Genomic DNA, 19,266 nt, shown 5'->3' on the forward strand with positions numbered 1-19,266 from the left:
GTTAACCACATGGCTCAGTACCTCTTTCAGCGGGGTGGTCACATCCTGGTTCTTCGGTGTTCTGGGGAGGACTAGTGAGGAATGGGCTTCCTCCTTCCCAGCATTCTCCTGTTCTCATCACCCAGCCTCTACTTCCTGTCTGGTTGACCTTCCTATACTTCTTGCCTGGCCAATCAGCATTTATTGAAAACATGATTAACAGAATACAGACAATTCTCCCACAACATTCCATGTCTAACTATCTAGTTTCCTCAGCAATATGATCTAACTATCTAGTTCCTTCAACAATAGAGTCTAAATATCTAGTTTTTTCAGCAAAAAGTGTCTAACTATCTAGTGCCTACAGCAATATGAACTAACTATCTAGTTCCTTCAGCAACAGGGTCTAACTATCTAGTTTCTTCAGCAATAGGGTGTAACTATCTAGTGCCTTCAGCAATAGTGTGTAACTATCTACTGCCTTCAGCAATAGTGTGTAACTATCTACTGCCTTTAGCAAAGGGTATAACTATCTAGTGCCTTCAGCAATAGGGTCTAACTATTTAGTGCTTTCAGCAATAGGGTCTAACTCTACAGTTTATTCAGCAATAGGGTTTAATTATCTAGTTTCTTCAATAATAGGGTATAAGCATCTAGTTCTTTCAGAAATAAGGTCTAACTATTCAAGAGTAATTGCAACAGCATTATTTGGGGAACTACAATGACCTTCCTAAATAACAACCATATGCTGGTATCCTATGCTTAGCATTGGGATTTTTGTTTATATAACTATGGCTTCTGGAAACATCATCCATACACACAGGATACTTGATTTAAAACTCTTTCCTTAAAAAAACCATGTTTATTATTTTACAAAGTAAGATTTTTTTCCATGTGGTTTTTCATACATCCTAAATCTTGCTTCATGCTACTCTCCTATGCACATCCTCACAAATACACACATTATATTCTCGTGCTCATGCCCCACATGATTCTAGTTTAAACCTTTCCACTTGCAGAATTTCTATCTCTACTTCTGTAACACATGTGTTCTACTATATGTGCTTATCTACTTCTAAGGACTCTTCCCAACACCAAGAGGCCCTTTAGAGCTTCCTGGCATCTATAGACATTCATGTTAAATGAACAAATATAAAAATCTAAAGCTAAAATCTGTGTAGGAGAAGAAAACAGGAGGCATTCATGATTCTGGGCCTAGGTTAACTATGGTGTTTTTCAGTTTTATGCATTTTCCTACAAATACTCCATTATATGTGCCACATTTTTATTACCCATTCTTCAGCTGGTGGACATCTAAGCAGATTTTATTGCCAACCTTCTTGAAATAGAGAAATAATGAGAGTGGGCATGTCTCTACAGTATGACTGAATCTTTTGTGTATGTGTCTCATGGTGGGGTTGGGTTATATCATACTTCTGTTTTTATCTTTTTTGGAAATCTACATATTGAGTTCCATTGTGTCTGAACCAATTTGTGTTCCTTTTACCAAAACTATATAATGGTTCCTCTTTGCCCACATTATATTCAGCATTTCTTGTCATTTGTTTTCTATATAAAAGACATGGTAAGTAGGGTGAGATGGAATCTCAAAATAGTGTTTTTCTTTAATTTTGAGAAATAATATTATTATATCATTTTCATTTTCATCTCTGTCCTTCAAATCCTCCTATATATCCTTCCTTGCTCTCTTTAAAATGTACCCTTTCTTATTAATTGTTACATAGCATATGTGTATGTGTTTGTATGTGTGTATGTAAAGTCATATACATTCCTAAGTATAACCTGCTCAGTTTATATAATGCAATTATATGTATGTTTTCAGTACTGATTATTTGGCATGTAAATAATTGGTGTGTTTTTCCCTAGAGAAGACTATTCCTCCTACTTTTAGTATCCCTTGCATGTAGTACTTTATGTTGTTTAGAGGTACCATAGGCTTTTGTCTTTCCACTTTGGCATGTCCATTGTTATTGTCCTAGTTCAACTCATGTTTTAGCCATCATGTAAGTAAGACTGTAGGTGTAACTTCTGACATCACTAGAAGACACAGTCTCACAGCAAGCCACTTGATCCACTGGCTCTTCAAATCTTTCCACTAACTCTTCTGAAATGATCCCTAAGACTTGGGTTCAGAAATCCTTTGATAGGTGTTTCCATTGAGTATAGGTTCCATAACTCTACGTTTTAATTGATTGTAGACTTCTGTAATGGGCTTTGTGTGTTGCAAAGAAAACTTTCTGTGTTAAAGGGTGAGGACTACACTTATCTGTATGTACAAGGACAAATATTCAGAGTGCAGTTAGGAATTTACTGATTAGTGAAGTGGTGGTTGAAGTTTCAAGCCTGAGTCCTCTCCCCTGATGAGACAGCTTCTGCCTCTTCCTTCCCCCTCACTGTCTCTCTGTGTCTCTCTTTGATCCACTCTGCTCTTCCCCTTCTTCCCTTACCCTTTCTTCCTCTCCCTTCCATACTCCACTAAATAAATATCCAACCTCACTCTGCATGGCATGCCTATCCATGTCTCTGTCTCCTGTCTGCCACGTCGTTTCCTGCCTGGGACCAACCATCTTTGGAGATCTGTGACGTGGTCTCATGGCATGCCCATCTGTCTGCCTCTACTTGTGGGACTGGTTGCCCAATCAATGTTTCTCACCCACCATGCAGCTCCCTGCCTGGGACTCATGGCCCACTGCAGCCACTTGGGGAACTGCACCATCCTTGCCTTGAACTGGCTGCTCTTGGGGCCCGCTGCTCACTGCCACAGCTTGGGGACCTGTACTGTTTTTAATTTACCATTACATTGGTGCTATTAGACTTGGGAGGCTCTCCCGCCCCAAGCCCCTCTCCCTCGGTCAGGATCTGGAACCAGGTTTTTTTCCACAACAACCACATGTTTCATATGCCTGAGCACAATTTCTATGCACACCATGGACTTCAGTTGGTGAGTTTCCCCCATTCTGGTCAGCTTAACCATTTCTCCAAACCCAAGAAATTGACCGTTGAGCTCCTGGAAATCTTCTGGTGTTCCTAGAAATGGGGGGAGAGCCCCCAACCATGGTCTTTAAGGCTATGGTTGAGCCATTCATTGACATTCATCTCTGGATTGCTTCCCTTAGCTAAAATTGGGTTTGGACAGCCTGGGGCTGGTCCTGCCACAATTCGGGGCCCAGGGTCCCATGGATTCTTCTTTCTATTTTTGTTCATTTTTCTTTCTTTTTCTTTTTTTTTTCCTGCTGTGAAAGACCACTCAGAGCTGCCTCTGGCCTTTCTGGCTTCCAAGTCACCCTGACCACATCTAGTCAAGCTGTAGCATTCTACCTGTGGGCAGAGGACACTCTCCTACAGGACCTGTGGTGTTCACCTCTGATTTACACCCCGCCTGTAGGGGGAGACATCCCATTACAGACCTTGTGGTGTCACCATTATAAGCGGGTTTTCATGCTTTCAGCTATGGGTAGCAAGCCATCCATGTCTGTCAATACAGCCTCCCCCTGAGATGGATGTCTTCTCCCCCTAAAATCCTAGGCCTTAATGTCCTGCTTCTTCAGCTCCTACCCTCACTCTGCCAGTTTCCCACTGACTCCACTTTTATGGGAGCTTTCTAACTACTATCAGCGCACAGGCAAATGGAACGAATTTCCTCAAACTGTCCCTGCCATCGCGACTGCCACCAACAAGATTGGTTGGATCCATGAGGCATCTATTTTCTATTCCAGCCTTTTGCTCTCTGCTGCGACTTGTGGCATGGTGGCTAAGTGACAGGACAGATCATGCCTCTAGGTCTCTCTTATTATTAAACTTAAAATCCCTGCAGTTCAAAAATTGTGGCTTCTCCTTACAATATGTGACAGCTGCCATTTTGACTGAGGTCAGATGGCCTTACCACCATCATTTTTTTCATTTCTTTTTTTATTGATTTTTATTGAGCTCTACATTTTTTCTCTGCCCCCTCCCTGCCTCTTCCCCTCCCTCCAATCCTCTCCTAAGGTCCCCATGCTCCCAATTTACTCTGGAGATCTTGTATTTTTCTACTTTCCATGTAGAATAGATCTATGTATGCCTCTCTTGGTGTCCTCATTGTTGTATAAGTTCTCTGAGATTGTGGTTTGAAGGCTGGTTTTCTTTGCTTTATGTTTAAAAAACACCTATGAGTGAGTACATGTGATAATTGTCTTTCTGTGTCTGGCTTACCTCACTCACAATAATGTTTTCTAGCTCCATCCATTTTCCTGTAAAATTCAAGATTTTTTTTTCTGTGTAGTATTCCATGTGTAAATGTATCACATCTTCCTTATCCATTCTTTGGTCGAGGGCCATTTAGGCTGTTTCTGGTTTCTGGCTATGACAAACAAAGCTGCTGTGAACACAGTTGAGCATGTGTCCTTGTGTCACGATTGAGCATCTTTTGGATATATTTCCAAAAGTGGTATTACTTGGTCTTGAGGAAGGTTGTTTCCTAATTTCCTGAGAAATTGCTATACTGACGTCCAAAGGGGCTGTATCAGCTTGCATTCTTACCAGAAATGCAGAAGTGTTCCCTTTTCCCAACAACCTCTCCAGCCTCCCCACAGATGCTGGTAGTGTGTGGAAGGCAGGAGTGTGGTTATCCAGTCTAAACCCTGTCAAAGCCCTCCCCACTCCTCTCTGTGGTTCATGGGGGTTCGTGTGAAGCACATCAGGGGCTCTGTTGTCCCCTCATGCATTTCACTCTCCCCATGTGCGGTCCATTGGCCCTCCTCCCTCTGAGCAAGGAAATGGTTGGCTGATGTGCCACGTCACATACCCTTCCTGACTGGGTGTGTGCACGTGTCTTGCTCACGATCCTTGAGGTGCTCCTGGAGCCATCCAGGCAGACCATCAGAGGTGCCTGGTTCTGAGCGGTGGTGGCATTCCCTGTTTCTCTGACATGCATGCCTTTTTACCACCATCTTAAATGCGGTCAGGTGACTTTACCACCATCTTAATTAAGTGGCTTTTCTATATAACATGTTACCACTGCCATTTTGACTGAGGTCAGGTGACCTTACCACCATTTTGACTGAGGTCAGGTGACTTTGCCACCATCTTGGCTGAGAGCCAGGTCAGGTGACCAGTTTCACCATCTTTACTGAGGTATTCCCTGCCTGGTTACTCAGTGTTAACTCTTTTACATGGGTGACCTTACCACCATTTTAACTGAGGTCAGGTGACTTCACCACCATCTTAACTGAAAGCCAGGTCAGGTGATCAAGTTCCACCATCTTTACTGAGGTATACTCTGCCTAATCTCCTGATTTACTTGTTTCTGTCTCTTACCCACCACATGGCTCCCTGCTGGGGACCAGCCACTTTTGGAGACCTGTGGCATGTTCTCATGACATGCCTATCTGTCTGTCTCTCCTCATGGGACTGGCTGCCACATCAAAGTTTCTTACCCACCACACAACTCCCTGCCTAGGGCTCATGGCCCACTGCAGCCATTCAATTTACTGCACTGTCCCTGCTTGGGACTGGCTGCTCTTGGACATGCTGCCCAGTGCCACCTGGGGACCTGTAGCATTTTTACTTTACCATTATACAACGTCTTCAGCAATAGGGAACTTACCTTACTCCTCTGAGTGGGGCAACCAAGAGCAATAGCAGTAGCATATAGTATTTTGTGAGTCTCTTGGACAACCCTGACTGACAAGTCAAAAGAGCACTGATCATGCCTGATGTTGGGGTTTTTATTAGAATTACTTTGGGTTTTAGAAGAAGCATTGCCAGATAAGTAGAGAAAATTTCATAAGTATATGTACATTTATATCTATAAATTTATTCATATATTTGTACACATATGTGTTCATTATAAGAATCCTAGGTAAATAGTTGATAATATGATTCATTATATATTTTTCAGACATCATTACCATTATTTTATCCTCATTATTCTGTATTTATCCCAATCCTCTCCTGAATTAGACTCCTCATTTTCCCCATTTCTCTGGTAATGTCACTTGTACCCTACTATACCTCTATTGCTCCCCAAACTTGTGACCCCAGCACTGGTCCCATTTTACCTTCCTAGCTTTTGCTGTTACCTAGGATATCTATATATACATCTGAAGATTTGGAGCTGGAAGTCTCCAATGGAAGAGAACATGCAATGTTTGTCTTTCTTGTTCTGGGTTTCCTCACATGTGATCCTTCCTAGTTCCATCGATTACCTTCAAAGTTCATAATTTCATTTTTCTTCAACAGCTGAATAGCATTACATGATATATATGTACCAAATTTTCATTATCCATATATCAGTTGAAGGGCACTTAGGTTGTTTCTATTTCCTACCGATTGGGAATAAATAAATATGTACAAAACTTAAAAGAGTATATGTCAAGTCCTCTGGTTATATAACAAGGCGTGATATGTATAGGTCAATGATAGATTTGTTTCTATCATTTTGAGAGTTCTCCACACTGATTTTCATAGTGATGATACCAGTTTTCAATCCTACAAAGGTATGGGGTTCTTTTCTCTCCTACACCCTTCCAGCATTTGTTGTCAGTGGTTTTATTAAACTGCCATGCTGGTTGGGGTAGAATGCAATCTCAAATGTGTTTTATTTGTCTCTCACTAAACTAGAACTAGAACTAGAAATCTTCTGTGATTTTTCTTAGCCAAATTTGAGGACTTTTTTCAGGATTCAGGCTCATTTTCTGAACAGGTCACTTGTTTAAGTGATTTGTTGTTTTAGTTCTTTGTATATTGCAAATATTAATCCTCTGTCAAATGTGTAGATAGCAAAGATTCTCTACTATTCTACTATTCTACGGTTTTCCTCTTCAGTAGATTGGTTGTTTCTTTATCTGTAAAGAAACTTTTCAGTTTTGTGAAGTACTAAAAATGGATGCTATAAAGTAATCTCATACTAGCTCAGAGTTAAGTATTATAAAGCGTTATTTATTTAGGGATAGACTCACAGATAACAGTCCTCTACATGAGCAGAAAACAGAAACAGAATCCAGCAAATGAGAGAGAGAAAGCACACAAGCAATAGGGATGCATTTATAATATAAGAGACCACACCCATGTGGGCTGGTATCTTAAATGCTATTGGCTGAAGGAGTTCCCACAGTACCTCCTGCTTTTGTCTAAATAAAAGAGTACTAAGCCTAATACAAACAATATGCAATTAGAACAAATATCAAGTATAAAAATTAGAATTATAACCAGCATAAATAGTATCAAACAAGAAACATATGCTAAATGCTTCAATAATTATCCTATCCTAAGGAGTCTAAGTCTTCTATTAGAAATAGCTTGGGAAAGTCATGAGAGGGAAGGAACTATAACTATCTAGTCTTTAACAACATTTAAAACCTGTGAAGGGAAATAATATTATTTGAGTAAACAGGAAATGCAAACAAGCAACTTCCAAAATGTACAATAAATGACAGAGACAACTGGCTACCTGGGTAATCACCAGAAATCTCATTTGCAATGTTGGTGCAACCAAATTTGGCTAAGGCCTAAAGTAAATGACAGACCATTCACAGGGGCAGGAAATTTTTTTAAAAACCATTTAACCTTATCCTGACAAGACTTGACAGTCTGTTTTCTTGTATCCTGCTTTTCCTGTCAGGACACTGTGCATTTTGTCAGTGGTTCATGCATGGGCAGTTTCTTGCCCAAAGGCCAGTTTTGCCAAAATCAAAAACTAGCTCCAAGAGGAGTGTCATTGGTATTAACATTCTCTCAGAAATAGATTGGTGCTGCCAGGGGCAATTATGTCTCACTTCAATAGAACCTTAAGTTATTTAAATTCCATATTTTACAGTTTTATGAAGTGGTTGAAGATTACCTATCTATGCATAATTCGATCTCTATTCATCTAAGAACCTGATTAGTCTAACTAAAAGTATGGCAAATATAGAACTATGGACTTATAATACTTATATATCTTAAAGATTAAGACTTCATATTAGAATATTGAACAATCTTTTAACAACTGTGTAGAAAATTAAGACAACTATCTCAAAATGTAAAAAATGTATAAATATCTTTATCAAAGGTAGAAATTATAATGTGATATACTAAATATATCCTGAGATTGTATCAATATACAAAATGTTTTGATCATAGGTAGAAGCATACATGCATACAATATGATAAAATAATGTTGCCTAGGTATACAAATATTGTAAACAGAAATATGAGCACATGTAAATTGATGATAAATAATAGCTCATAAGTATTCACTCTATTATTCACTATTATTAGTACTTAGTAAGCACACTTTAATTTACATATTTCTCCATACATTTTCTTTATTTTTTTAAAAAATAGATCCCTGAGCCTATATAATATTCACCCCAACCCAGGCCTTATACCAGTTATAATCAACTGGTAAATAATGTCACTGACCTGAGGACAAACTTTGATGGAATAGGGGATATCATTTTGTAGGATTGCTTTATATATTGTAAATATTAACCCTCTGTCAAATGTGTAGATAGCAAAGATTCTCTACTATTCTATGGTTTTCCTCTTCAGTGGATTGATTGTTTCTTTATCAGCAAAGAAACATTTTAGTTTTGTGAAGTACTAAAATGGATGCTATAAAGTAACCTCACACTAACTCAAAATTGAGTATTAGAAAGGGTTATTTATTTAGGGATAGACTAAGAGATCACAGTCCTCTGCATTAGTGGAAAACAAGAACAGAATCCAGCAAGTGGGAGAGAGAGCATGCAAGCATTAGGGCTGCATTTATAATATAAGAGACCACACCCAAGTGGGCTGGTATCTTAACTATTGGCTGAAGGAGTTCCCATAGCACCTCCCTGCTTTGTCATCTTCTAGGATTACTTCCTGCTGTCATGAGGGTGCTGTTCTTTCTATAGGGACCTGTAAAACTAAAATGATAGTTAAGTTTCAAGATTACATACCCAAATTGATGGGACACAATGAAAGCAGTGTTAAGAGGAAAGTTCATAGCAATAAATACCTACATAAAGAAGCTGTAAAAATCCCACACTAGTGAATTAACAGAACATTTGAAAACCTTAGAACAAAAAGAAACAAACTCACCTAAGAGAACTACACAGCAGAAAATAATCAAATTGAGACCTAAAATCAACAAGATAGAAATGAAGAAAACAATACAAAGAAAGAATCAATAAGACAAAGAGTTGGTTCTTCAAGAAAATCAACAAAATAGACAAACCTTTATCCAAATTAACCAAAAGGCAAAGAGGGGATATCTAAATTAACAAAATCAGAAAAGACAAGGGGGACATAGCAACAGATGTGAAAGAAATACAAAGAATCATCAGGTTATGTTTCAGAAGCCTATACTCCACAAAATTGGAAAACTTGAAGAAAATTGGATAACTTTCTATATAAATATCACTCATCAAAATTAAATCAAGACCAGATAAAAAACATTAAACAGATATATAACTGCTGAAGAAATAGAAACAGTCATCAAATGTCTCCTAACCAAAAAATGTCCAGGACCAGATGGTTTCAGCTCAGAATTCTACAAGACTTTCAAAAAAAACTAATACCAATACTCCTCAAATTATTTCACACAATAGAAACAGAAGGAATGTGGCCTTTTTATGAGGCTACAATTACCCTGATACACAAATCATAGAAAAACATTACTAAAAGGAACATACCTAAACATAATAAAGGCAATATGCAGTAATCCAACAGCCAACATCAAACTAAATCGAGAAAAACTCCCAGCGATTCCACGGAAATCAGGAACAAGACAAGGTTTTCCACTATCTTCATATCTATTCAATAGAGTTCTTGAGGTCCTAGCTAGAACAATAATACACCAAAAGGAGATAAAGGGGATACAAATCAGACAAGAAGATGTCAAACTCTCACTGTTTGCTAATGACATGACAGTTTACATAAGCGATCCCAAAAATTCTACCAAGAAACTTCTACAACTCCTAAACACTTTCAGCAATGTAGCCAGATACAAGATTAACTCAAAAAATTAGTAGCCCTCCTGTACATGATGGTAAAAGAGCTGGGAAAGAAATCAGAGAAACAACACCCTTAACAATAGCCACAAATACCATAAAATATCTTGGAGTAACTACAACCAAACAAGTGGAAGACTTGTATGACAAAAAATTTAAATCTTTAAAGAAAGAAATTGAAGAAGACACCAGAATGTGGAAAGATCTCCTATGCTTTTGGGTAGGCAGAATTATCATAGTAAAAATTGAAATCTTACTGATGGAGGAAGGTCATTGGCTAATAAAGGAACTGCCCTGGCCCATTTTATTGGTTAGAGGATAGGAGGGAGGAGTAAACAGAACAGAACGCTGGGAGGAAGAGGAAGTGAGCTCAGAGTCTCGACAGCTCTCCTCTCAGGAGCAGACACCTGAGAGAGACACCATGCCCCGTTCCCGGGATGAAGCTCCGACCCAGGATGGACTAGGCTAGAATCTCCCCGGTAAGCGCACCTTGGGGTGTTACACACAGATGATTAGAAATGGGCTAAATTAATATGTGAGAATTAGCCTAGAAGAGAATGGGCCAAGCAGTGTTTAAATGAATACAGTTTGTGTGTTGTTATTTCGGGGCATAAGCTAGCCGAGCGGACGGCTGGGGTCCTGGGGAAGCGGCCCTGCCGCCCTTATTACTTCATCTTACCAAAAGCAATCTATAGATTCAATGCATTGCCCATAAAAATCCCAGCAAAATTCTTCACAGAACTCAAAAGAACAGTACTCAACTTCATATGGAAAAGCAAAAAAAAAAAACAAAAAACAAAAAACAGGATAACCAAAACAATCCTGTAAAATAAAAGAACTTCTGGAGGCATTACAATCCCTGACTTCAAACTCTACTACAGAGCTACAGTACTGAAAACAGCATGGTATTGGACCAATGGAACCAAACAGAATGTATGTATATTAATATACACTCCTTCAAATACCTGAATTTTGACAAAGAAACAAAAAATATCAAATGGAAAAAGAGAAAACATATTTAACAAATGGTGCTGGCATAACTGGGTATCAACATGTAAAAAAATGAAAATAGACTCAGATCTATCACCATGCACAAAACTCAAGTCCAAATGGATCAAAGACCTCAACATAAAGCCAGCCACACTGAATCTTACAGAAGAGAAAGTGGGAAGTACACTTAAACGCATTGACACAGGAGACCACTTCCTAAATATAACCCCAGCAGCATAGACACTGAAAGAAGCAATTAATAAATTGGACCTCCTGAAACTCAAAAGCTTCTGTAAGGCAAAGGACATGATAAACAAGACAAAATGACAGCCTACAGAATGAGAAAAGATCTTCACTAACCTTACATCAGACAGAGGTCTGATCTCCAAAATATACAAAGAACTCCAGAAATTGAACACATCATCTAAAAGAACACATAATCTAATTAAAAATGGAGTACAGACCTAAACAAAGAACTCTCAAAAGATGAATCTAAAATGGCTGAAAGCCATTTCCTTAGTGATCAGAGAAATACAAATTAAAACAACTCTGAGATTCCATCTTACACCTGTAAAAATGGCCAAGATCAAAAACACTGATGACAACTTATGCTGGAGAGGTTGTGGGGTAAAAAGAACACTTCTGCATTGCTGGTGAGAATGCAAGCTGGTACAACCCCTTTGAATGTCAGTGTGGTGATTTCTCAGAAAATTATGTAAAAATCTTCCTCAAGACCCAGTAATACCACATTTTTGGTATATATCCAAAGGATGCTCAATCGTGCCACAAGGACATGCGCTCAACTATGTTCATAGCAGCATTATTTGCCATACCCAGAAACTGGAAACAACCTAAATTCACCTAGACCAAAGAATGGATAAGGAAAATATGGTACATTTACACAATGGAGTACTACACAGAAAAAAATAATAATAACATCTTGAATTTTTCAGGAAAATGGATGAAGCTAGAAAATATTATTTTGAGTGAGGTTAGCCAGACCCAGAAAGACAATTATCACATGTACTCACTCATAGGTGGTTTTTTAAACATAAAGCAAAGAAAACCAGCCTTCAAACCACAATCTCAGAGAACTTAGACAACAATGAGGACACTAAGACAGACTTACATAGATCTATTCTACATGGAAAGTAGAAAAAGACAAGATCTCATAAGTAAATTGTGAGCATGGGGACCTTGGGGGAAAGTTGAAGTGGGGAGGGGCAAGGCAGGGAGAGGAGCAGAGAAAAATGTAGAGCTCAATAAAAATCAGTAAAAAAAGTTTCAAGATTACTGTCTATTTACTTGCAAATAGTCTCTGAGTAGTCAATAGGGTTTTCCTGAGGTTCCTATATGAAGTTCTGGCCAGAATGTTGTAAGAAGGTTCATCATTTAAGCTGACCAAGTTGAAACCATCTTGAGTAACTGGTACACAAAACTGATCTTAAAGTAGCACTATCAGCATCATGATGTCATATCAACCAGGTGGAGTTGTGTTATGGGGCTCCATCTTCTTCCTGGAAACTTCAACGATTACTACCAAAAAATTTATTTTTCATTGTAGAAAACTTGAGCATCATTTATATAGCCATATGTTCAAAGAAGATATGATAAAAACAAAAATGGGTATGGAGAAAAGAAAATTTTTCCTAAGTACTTTTTTCTTTCTGTCCCATATGAAATGACTCCTGACATGAGATAGAAACTCTGAATTTTTTCTTTTAACAACATACTTGGGTTTAGAGAAGAATAGCTATCATCCAACTCTAAACCCAGCTTTGATTTTTAAATAGAGATATATACATGTTCAGGTAATCAAATTTTACCATGCCAACAATATCACATAACAAGTCAGATTTTGCATTGCTTGGTGATTCTTTAAGGATAGCTACCCTTTTTTTAAAAAAAAGGGTAGCTATCTTTTCTTCTTTAGGCATCTAGATGTCCAATGTCTCTCAACTTTTTAAAGATGAATATTTTTCTGCAAAGACAATAACAGAACCCTGCCCCAAACATTATAAGGTTTCCTTACCACGTGTATAGTTGTCACCTCTGTGGATGAGTTTTATTTTTTTTCCATTTTTTTATTGAGAAAAGGAGAAAAAAACAAGTTTCCACCTCCTCCCAGCCTCCCATTTCCCTCCCCCTCCTCCCACCCTTCTCCCCCTCCTCCCACCATTCTCCCCCTCCCCCCACTCCTCTCCCCATCCCTCTCCAGTCCAAAGAGCAGTCAGGGTTCCCTGCCCTGTGGTAAGTCCTAGGTCCTCCCCTCTCCATCCATTTCTAGGAAGGTGAACATCCAAACTGGCTAGGCTCCCACAAAGCCAGCACACTACGTCGGTTCAAAACCCCGTGCCATTGTCCTTGGCTTCTCATCAGCCCTCATTGTTCGCCATGCTCAGAGAGTCCAGTTTTATCCCATGCTTTTTCAGTCACAGTCCAGCTGGCCTTGGTGAGCTCCTTTCTCTAGATGTTTCTCTTTTTCAAAACCAAATCATTATTAATTTTAATGATACCCATAGCTTTTCTTCTCCTGTAGAAACAGGAGAAGAAAACCCCTTACCCAATGTAGCACATCTCCTGGTTTCCATTGTGAAGTCAACACATCCTTGAAATACACTGGCTACATTAATTCAAAAGTTTTTTCTATTATTCATTGTCTCTCTGCTGCTGGTGGTCCTTTCTCATTAGCATTAAGGAAAACCATTATATAATATATTTATGGGGGTATTTAACATCCCTTTCTGTTTGTTTAACATATCCTTTATAGTATGGTTTGTTCTTTCTATAACTGCCTGACTTGTAGAATTGTTTAGGATGCCTATAATATGTTTTATATTATAATAAGAAAAAATGTTACATTTTCTTAGATTCATATGTTGAACCATTGTCCATTTTCATTGGTGCAAATATAGCCATGATGGCCAGAACTTCTAGTAAATGTGTGATTACTGAATCAATTTTTTCGTAGCTAATGACAATTGCCCATTGAAAACCTGAATAAGTGTCAATGGTGTGGTGTACATATTTTAATTTTCCAAATTCTATAAGTTTGGCAAAATATACGTTTCTTGTTTCCTATTGGAATTTTTGATTCATCTTCCATGTTTATCCCATCATTCAGAACAGTATGGTATTTTACAGATGCCAGTGGATATTTTAATTTTCCTGGTGAGACATGTCCACCAGAGTGACTAGGGATGACGGGACCACCTTTGACTAGGGAGCCTGTGAGAGCCCCCAAAGGAGGTTCCCAAAGGTATCAGGTTGCCTTATCTGTCTTTTGTATATGTACATTCATTGGTGCAAATCTGACCATTGCCACAACTTCTACATAATTCAGAAGATTGAGACCTTCTACTTTTGCCATTCCCAGAGTGGACATTATCTCTAAATACCTGTGCTTGGTAGTCTTTTCCTACTGTTAGTTTTCCATGTTCAACTTCAAAATGGTAGTCTTTCCTTTACCTTATTATATCTTATTCTTGTCATGTTTAATTAATATCTCTTAGAAGACTTTTCTTTTCTAATGAAAGACAGAAAGAGAATAGATCTTCCTGGGAAGGGAAGTAGGGAAGAATGGGAGGAGAAAAGGAAGGGGAAAGTATAATTCTGATATAGTATATGATAAAATATCTAGCTTAAATAAAAGGAAAATATCTTTATACATATATATAAAAAACTTGTTTTTTAACTTTTTTTTATTGAGAAAAGAGAAAAAAAACAAATTTCCTCCTCCTCCCAGCCTCCCATTTCCCTCCCCCTCCTCCCACCCTTCTCCCCCTCCCCCCACTCCTCTCCCCCTCCCTCTCCAGCCCAAAGAGCAGTCAGATTTCCCTGCCCTGTGGTAAGTCCTAGGTCCTCCCCCCTCCGTGCATTTCTAGGAAGGTGAACATCCAAACTGGCTAGGCTCCCACAAAGCCAGCACATTACGTAGATTCAAAATCCCGTGCCATTGTCCTTGGGTTCTCATCAGCCCTCATTGTTCGCCATGCTCAGAGAGTCCAGTTTTATCCCATGCTTTTTCAGTCACAGTCCAGCTGGCCTTGGTGAGCTCTCAATAGATCAGCTCCACTGTCTCAGTGGGTGGGTGCTCCCCTCGTGGTCCCGACTTCTTTGCTCATGTTCTCCCTCCTTCTGCTCCTCATCGGGACCTTGGGAGCTCAGTCCAGTGCTCCAGTGTGGGTCTCTGTCTCTGTCTCCATCCATCACCAGATGAAGGTTCTATGATGATATGCAAGATATTCGTCAGTATTGCTCTAGGATAGGGTCATTTCAGGTTCCCCATCCTCAGCTGCCCAAGGAACTAACTGGGGACCTCGGCTTGGGTATCTGGGAGCCACTCTAGGTTCAAGTCTCTTGCCAACCCTAAGGTGGCTCCCTTAACAAAGAACCGTGCTTCCGTGCTCCCCCATCCAACCTTCCTTCATCCCAATCCTCCCCCTTTCCCAAGATCCCCCCCATTCTCCCCTTCTCCCTTTTCTCTCCCCATTACCCTTACCCCCATCCCACCCCACCCCCAAGATCTCAATTTTCTCCCCGGCAATTTTGTCTACTTCCCATAGTCAAGAGGACAACTATATGCTTTTCCTTTGCTTCACCTTCTTACTTAGCTTCTTTGGGATCACCAAGTGTAGACTCCGTGACCCTTGTTTATGGCTAGAAACCAATTATGAGTGAGTACATCCCATGTTCATCTTTTTGGCTCTGGGATACCTCACTCAGGATAGTGTTTTCTATTCACAATATAGAAACAGAAGAGTCATTGCCAAATTCCTTTTATGAAGCTACAGTTACTCTGATACCAAAACCGCACAAAGACTCAACCAAGAAAGAAAATTATAGACCAATCTCACTCATGAACATCGATGCAAAAATCCTCAACAAAATACTGGCAAACCGAATCCAAGAACACGTTAGGAAAATTATCCATTATGATCAAGTAGGCTTCATCCCAGGGATGCAGGGCTGGTTCAACATACGAAAATCTATCAATGTAATCCAGCATATAAATAAACTGAAAGAAAAAAACCATATGATCATTTCATTAGATGCTGAAAAAGCATTTGACAAAATTCAACACCCCTTTATGATAAAAGTATTGGAGAGATTAGGGATACAAGGGTCATACCTAAATATAATAAAAGCTATATACAGCAAGCCGACAGCTAACATTAAATTAAACGGAGAGAAACTCAAAGCCATCCCGCTTAACTCAGGAACACGACAAGGCTGTCCACTCTCGCCATACCTCTTCAATATAGTACTCGAAGTTCTAGCAATAGCAATAAGACAACATAAGGGGATCAAAGGGATTCGAATTGGAAAGGAAGAAGTTAAACTTTCGTTATTTGCAGATGATATGATAGTGTACATAAGCGACCCCCAAAACTCCACCAAAGAACTTTTACAGCTGATAAACAGCTTTAGTAATGTGGCAGGATACAAGATAAACTCCAAAAAATCAGTCGCCCTCTTATACACAAAGGATATGGAAGCAGAGAGGGAAATCAGAGAAGCTTCACCATTCACGATAGCCACAAACAGCATAAAATATCTTGGCGTAACTCTAACCAAGGAAGTGAAAGATCTATTTGACAAGAACTTTAAGGCATTGAAGAAAGAAATTGAGGAGTATACCAGAAAATGGAAGGACCTTCCTTGCTCTTGGATTGGGAGGATCAACATAGTAAAAATGGCAATTCTACCAAAGGCAATTTATAGATTCAATGCAATCCCCATCAGGGTCCCATCAAAATTCTTCACAGATCTTGAGAGGACAATAATCAACTTTATATGGAAAAACAAAAAACCCAGGATAGCCAAAACAATCCTATACAATAAAGGATTGTCTGGAGGCATTACCATCCCTGACTTCAAACTCTATTACAGAGCTACAGTGATGAAAACAGTGTGGTACTGGCATAAAAACAGAGAAGTTGACCAATGGAATCGTATAGAAGACCCGAATTTTAACCCACAAACCTATGAACGCCTCATTTTTGATAAAGGAGCCAAAAGTATACAATGGAAGAAAGAAAGCATTTTTAACAAATGGTGCTGGCATAACTGGATGTCAACCTGTAGAAGAATGAAAATAGACCCATATCTATCACCATGCACAAAACTCAAGTCCAAATGGATTAAAGACCTCACTATCAGTCAGAACACAGTGAACCTGATAGAAGAGAAAGTGGGAAATACCCTACAGGAGATGGGCACAGGAGATCGCTTCCTATGTCTAACCCCAACAGCACAGACTTTAAGGGCAACATTGAATAAATGGGACCTACTAAAACTGAGAAGCTTCTGTAAAGCAAAGGACACTGTCACCAAGACAAATAGGCAACCTACTGACTGGGAGAAGATCTTCACCAACCCCGCAACAGACAAAGGTCTGATCTCCAAAATATATAGAGAACTCAGGAAACTAGACTTTAAAATGCTAATTAACCCAATTAAAAAATGGGGCACTGAACTGAACAGAGAATTCTCAGCAGAGGAAGTTCAAATGGCCAAAAGACACTTAAGGTCATGCTCAACCTCCTTAGCAATCAGGGAAATGCAAATCAAAACAACTTTGAGATATCATCTTACACCTGTCAGAATGGCTAAAATAAAAAACTCCAATGATAGCCTTTGCTGGAGAGGCTGTGGAGGAAGGGGAACACTCATCCATTGCTGGTGGGAATGCAATCTTGTGCAACCACTTTGGAAATCGGTGTTTTGGTTTCTCAGGAAATTCGGGATCAACTTACCCCTGGACCCAGCAATACCACTCCTGGGAATATACCCAAGAGATGCCCTATCACATGACAAGAGCATTTGTTCAACTATGTTCATAGCAGTATTATTTGTAATAGCCAGAACCTGGAAACAACCTAGATGCCCTTCAATGGAAGAATGGATGAAGAAAGTGTGGAATATCTACACATTAGAGTACTATGCTGCGTTATATAAAAAACTTGTATAGCGGTAGGTTTTCAAAAAGCCTTTAGTATAGATTGGCACTCCCCTTATTTTTTCCTTTATTCTGCCCACCATCCCCTCCCCCATTTAAACCTTCTATTCTATTTTCCTTTTATCTATTTATAACTATATTATATTTATTTTCTTTGAAAGAATGTACCCTCCTGCCTAATGCCTTTAATTACCTAATCTCTGTGGCTATTCACAGGAAGCATGCACATTTAAGCTTAAAGTCAAACACCCACATGTAAGAGAAAATATATAATGATTATCCTTTGAGTCCGGGTTACCTTGCTCAGGATGATGGCTTCTAATTCCATCCATTTAGCTGCAAATTTCATTTTTCTTGAGAGCTGAATAATGCTATATTGTATAAATGTGTCATGTTTTCATTATCTACTCATCAGTTGATGGTAATCTGGGCTGTTTCCCATTTCTGGCTCTTATGAATACTACAGCAGTGACCATGTATGATAATCAAGTATTTCTAGAGTAAGATGTAGAGTTCATTGAGTATATATACCTATAAGTGATGGACTGGATCTTGAAGTACATTGATTTTCAGCTTAATAAATGGGAGAAAATATCTGCAAACCATTTATCTTACTAAGGATGCTATCCCAAATATATCAAGAACTCATCTCAATAGCAAGAAAAGAACCTAATTGTAAAGGTAGAAGACCCCAAGTAGACATTTTTTAAAAATAATATAAATGTCCTAAAGATATATAAAAATAGTTGATCCATTACTCATAAGAGAAATGCAAACCAAAACATTACTGAGTGGATTTTATCAAAAACAGAACAGATAAGCCATATTGTCTGTGATAGCACTTCAATATTCATTGTAGCATTACTCTTAGTTATTTAAGGTACATAATCACTGCAAAAGTCTAGAAAAGAATGAAACTTTAAAAGTTATGTGCTATGATATGCAATGAATTATGTTATTCAATCTTTAAAAGAATAAAAGCTGCCATTTTCACCAAAATTTTTAACTTTAAAGATATGTTAACTGAAATTAACAAGGCACAGATCAACAACAAATACAAGATCTCACTTATAATCAAAATTTAAAATATTTGAACTCATAGAAGTAACGGCAGAATTTTATCTTTTGCTTTTATTGGAAATAGATTCCTTTCTCATAAAATACACCCTGATTATTGTTTCTCCCCCCTCAACAACTCCCATTCCTCCACCTTTACTTTTCCCTCTCTATTCAATCTCTTTCTGTCTATTATTACAAAAGAACAGACTTCTAAAAGATAGCTGAACATGACAAAATAAAATACATTAATGAAGCAAAAACTATCATATTGAAGTTATAATGTTTAATCCTTTAAGA

This window comes from Microtus oregoni, unplaced genomic scaffold (genome assembly GCF_018167655.1).
Source record: "Microtus oregoni isolate MIOR12 unplaced genomic scaffold, Mior012 000000F_ref0000247, whole genome shotgun sequence".
In the NCBI taxonomy this organism is placed as follows: domain Eukaryota; kingdom Metazoa; phylum Chordata; class Mammalia; order Rodentia; family Cricetidae; genus Microtus; species Microtus oregoni.